The 5,114-nt window shown below is 43.9% G+C and overlaps 1 pseudogene; it reads right to left on the bottom strand.

Annotated features, from left to right (window-relative positions):
* Window positions 1–2,657: 2,657 nt before the first annotated feature.
* Window positions 2,658–3,795, bottom strand: LOC147970771 (uncharacterized; annotated as a pseudogene).
* Window positions 3,796–5,114: the final 1,319 nt, after the last annotated feature.

Genomic DNA, 5,114 nt, shown 5'->3' with positions numbered 1-5,114 from the left:
CATCATATCATTCATGCACATTTGCTTCTAATGGTTATGTACGAGAGAAGAGAACCATCATGATGGATGATGTGTTTGTCTACTTATACGTCCATTTTGCATCATGTTTTGCTATTGTTATTTATAGTGTTTCAATCAATATAACACTTTATGGAGCAATTCTAATGCCTTTTCTCGCATAATATGCTAGGTTCACACAAAGAGGGAGATTACTGGCAGTTGGAATTATGGACCTGTAAAAGCTATGTCAGAGATACCTATTTTGCACATCTCCAAATGATCTAAAACTTTAATGAGATTTATTTTGGAATATATAAAAATCATTAGAGAAAAGAAATACCAGAGGGGGCTACCCAGGTGCCCACTAGGCACCAGGGTGCGCCCTAGTGGGTAGGGGGGCCCCTGGCCATCCTCTGATGCCCATCTTCTGGTATATAAGCCCATTTCCCTAGAAAAATAAGGAGAGGACTTTTGGGACGGAAAGCCACTGTCTCGTGGCGAAACTTGGGCAGAAGCACTTTTGCTCTTCGATGGAGAGATTCCGCTAGGGATACTTCCCTCCGGGAGGGGAAATCGAAGCCGTCCTCATCATCAACAACCCTCTCATCATGGGAGGGTCAATCTTCATCAACATCATCAACAACACCATCTCATCTCAAACCCTAGTTCATCTCTTGTATTCAATCTTTGTATCAAAACCTTAGATTGGTACGTGTGGGTTACTAGTAGTGTTGATTACATGTTGTAGTTGCTGCTAGTTGGTTTATTTGGTGGAAGATCATATATTCAAATCTATTATTCTATAGAATACCCCTATGATCTTGAGCATGAATATGTTTTTGAGTAGTTAATTTTATTCTTGAGCACATGGGAGAAGTATTGTGATAAGTAATCATGATAATTTGGTATTCGTTCGATATTTTGATGTTATGTATGTTGTTGATTCCCCTAGTGGTGTTATGTGAACGTCGACTACATGAAACTTCGCCATCTTTGGGCCTAAGGGAATGCACTGTGAAGTACTCCTCCATTCCATTATCTAAGGTGCTTTTTTACAAATTTTCCACAATGTAAGGTGTATTTGCTGTAATCTTATATAATCCATCTTCGACCCCTCCACCAGCACGTACATGGAAGCTAGCCTCCTCACACTAAAATCAAGCCAACCCATGAATTCATTCATTCCAAATTAAATGCTCCTATCATCAGTTAGGAAAAAGATCCTCACGTACCATGCTATCCTTTTTTTACTATTTCCTGTTGGCGAGCGTACAGAACGTATTTCTTCACCAGATCGAAGCCTTTCTCTAGGCTAGAAAACAGAAAACATCTGACGAACAAAAAATTCCCAAGCCACATCCTTTCTCATCCACCATGGATGCGTTAACGCTAGAGGAAGAAAGGTTCAACTCGTTGCTCCATGTTTTCAGTCAAGAGGATGATCCCGCTATGGAATTGTTCAGTCAGGTGGAAGAAATAGATGAGTCCTTGGGTGTGTTTAGCGAGGTAGAAGATCGCGGCCAGCGTCTCGCCAAGGACTCCTCCCCTGCATTGTCCAGCGATGTCAAGCTCGCCGAGCAGATTTTTCATGAAGCGACCACGGACGATGTCGGACCTGTCTGACATGCCAGGTTATTGCGCACAAATGGTGCTCGACATCTTGTGTGCAACTTCTTCGAAGGCGGGAATTTCCACCGTCGGTGAGGCCATGAAGCGTGCAGCACTGGAGCCCTACGCATCATGGGACATAAATTTAAACATGACAAGTCAAGCAATGCTCAGCTCACTCACCTTTGCTGTAGCTGTGGAATATCTATCACGTCAAGCAAAATTATAGAGTTCGGGTTAGTTCCATTTATACCTTTGTGACTAACTTTACTTCATGTTGATATGTGTACGTGTATGACATCCCTTGTTCTTAATTTTAGTGCTACAACTAGAGGCTTCGATCAAGGGAATCACAAGTATAGCGAGGAGGACGATAAGACCGACGCGGTGAATGGCAAGGACATCAAATTTGATGAGGTCGATAGCGATGATGAAACCATTGATTTAGAGTTTGAAGAGTTGCAAGCTACCAAAGCAAGTGAAGTGCATGTGCAACAACTTTATGCCCTAGATTCAATGCCAGAGTCGGTACCCCCAGAAATGGAATCATATAGGGATTTCATACTAAAGTCCTTGATGACATCGTATGATCCGAAGATGATGAAGAAATGAGCACGCAATCAATGGCGCAACTACTCTATGTTTAGCAGTCAATGTTTAGTGTGATTTCATAAATTGTAATGGTGCCGAAAGTCTTTTTTGTATTGCATGAATATGTTAAGTGACATCATACACAAATAATTTGTGGCATGAATGAAGTTCATTCTGTTTGTTCTTGTTACTTACCACGTGCTACTCACAAAACAATGAACAATGAGTTCGATAAGAGTCCATGGCATGGAGTCGTAAACATCAAAAAAACAAAGAAAATCAAGTTCGCTAGGATTAATCGATGGCATGGAGTAATAAACATCACAAGACACCATAACAACGAGTTCGCTAAGAGTAACAATAGTGGTTGATGTACAGTACGAGTAAGTTTAAATTAAATACTGTATAACTAACGAATTCACTAAGATTATTAATGATAACAAGCAACGAGAAGTACATCAAGCATCTGGAAGGGCCTCAATAGCAGCAATTACAACATCAGCATCGCAGGGTACTACGTCCGGAAGCATTTCGAGTGCCTCCAGAAATGACTTCCTCATGTGCGAGACCTTGTACCGGTTACCTCCTTTCTGCTTTAGTACCTCGCGCATGCATGACTGAAGGGTCAGAAAAATATGGTTGCTTCTCTCGGCCGGGTATGTGTCATATGCTTTTTTCACCTTCGCAACAATATCAGCAATTTTACCGGGGGACATCTTCTCAAAAAGTTCCTGAAGTGCCGCAAAGAAACCTAAGTCAAGAATGTTCAAATCAGGTGAGTTGGGCGGCTGACATGCAAGCCTAATGTCCCATCCATCCGCCTGTGCCACTACACAAAACACACTATCATTCATGGAAATATGGGTCTTTACATTATCTTGCTGAATGTACATTGTGCATCCGCGTTCCGAAGCCAGCCACAAAGCCTTGATGGCAGGTAGAAGCTTGTTCACCATATAGTCTCTACTGACATCCTTTGTCACCGACGGCAAAACCTTGGTTACCTCCTCCCCCTCTCTATGTAAGGGATACGCCTCTTTGCAAAGTCCTGATATGTGAACGGCCAAATTCCAATCTTGCCATCAAATGTCATGACACCATCATCATCATAACGAGGCCTTGCTACGGCTGCTAAGAACATCACTTTCTCAATAAATCCCTTGCTCTGTGTCTGCGATAGGGTTCCTCTTCATCAGGTGCCAAGTAGTATTTTTTAGTACCGTTAGTGCGGTAGAACCACTTCTCATCAATATGGATGACATTGTACATGCCTTTAAATGTGTGTTCTTCAGGCACGCTTAGTTCATCCAACATGGATAAACAAAACTAAATCCGACCTAGCTTATTTTCATCAGTAAATGTGGATATAATTGAATTTGTACGGCGCTTCAGTCTTCCCTCCTTCAACCTTCTCCATAATGTTGTCTTCGCCATTTGAGGCTCATTAGCAAGATCTTTAAGCGTAGTTATTTTGCTCAAATCAATCTATTTTATAGCATCCGAATCAAAGGGTATCTTCTTGCGGCCACAATCTTTCACCCTTTTGTTTGCTACTCCATGAATACCACCGGCTCGCTTGCCTCTCAACCATATGTTTTGAACAGTCCGGTAATTAACTTGACAAAGTTCTGCCACCTCCTCAACCACCCCTTGGTTTAGTATGCCTTGATTTGTCGGCTGTTATACCATGGCATAAATTTCTTGCTTTTGATTGTCTGGGTACCATCTTCGCTTCTTATTTTGTTTAGCATTTGAGCCTACTTCAGAATATTCAGAACAAGAAATGAAATACTTTCAGTTAAAATGAACTAACATTCTCTAGAAATTAACACGAATTAAGTGCCATAGATTACTCACAATGACTTCAAACAAGGACTAACTTAAATAACTCGTGGAGCAGACTAACCATTGTTGCTGCCGGTGTTAGCTACTTCAGCTTGTACTCCAGAATCAGTCTCCGGAACAACATCCTTCTTCAACTCCACACGGATGCATATGTTAATGTTCCCGGCAGGGCTAGTTGCATCATTGCCGCTGCCATTTACCGAAGATGGAACAACTTCGGAACAATCAGCTTGGTTAACGTTGCAGGCGGGGCTGCTCGCATCATTTTTGCTGCCATTTACCAAAGATGGAACAACTTCGGTACGACGGCCTTGCCACTTCGTCAGAGCCAGGCGCATTCTGCTGCGACCAGGCAAGCCCAAGCGTCAATGACCACGGCGAGCGTCACTGGCGTCCCTGACTGTATTGTCATAACCTCCCTGGTCATGCCGCATGACATGACCACCAAGTAGAGCCGCACGCACGCGTTTAAGCACGACATCATGTGCACCACGAGCATGTCCGAGGCTCGCGTACATCTTGGCATCTTCTTCTCCTTGAGAGCCATCGCATCCATCACGAACATCTACTCCATGGCCTGAGTCATGCGCGGGCATAGAACCTGCCGCATCAACTCCTTGATCACCGGTGGCGATGTTCGCGAGATGGCAGGGGAACATGACAACAGTTCCCTGTATGAATACTTAACCGGTACAGTGCGCATGAGAATCTATGAGAATTTGTTCACCATCAAACAGATAGGTCCTGGTGGTACCCAGACGGATCGTCACCAAATAGAAGGTTTGCCTACTTCTGAGTGAAACCGTCGTGCAAAAGGACACTGGCCACCACTTTTCCGCTGGATTCACCGGCGGCTTGCACTGTATTTTGTCCTCTACGTGGCCTCGTCCACCAGCGCCTCGGCGATTGAACTGTACGTAGATGGCGACACAACGGGTCATGTACTACATGATCTGGTTCAACAAGTATGGGATACATACAGTACGTACCTGTCAAGACGGCGTTCCATCCACTGTGTGGCCGCGTCCGTCGGCATGTTGGCCTCACGCGCGTCCGCGACCGCCGGCGCC

The sequence above is a fragment of the Triticum urartu genome, chromosome 5A (genome assembly GCF_056163025.1).
Source record: "Triticum urartu cultivar PI428250 chromosome 5A, HENAU_Tu73, whole genome shotgun sequence".
In the NCBI taxonomy this organism is placed as follows: Eukaryota; Viridiplantae; Streptophyta; class Magnoliopsida; order Poales; family Poaceae; genus Triticum; species Triticum urartu.
The sequence above is the reverse complement of the archived record's forward strand: the minus strand, read 5'-3'. Positions and strand labels throughout refer to the sequence as shown.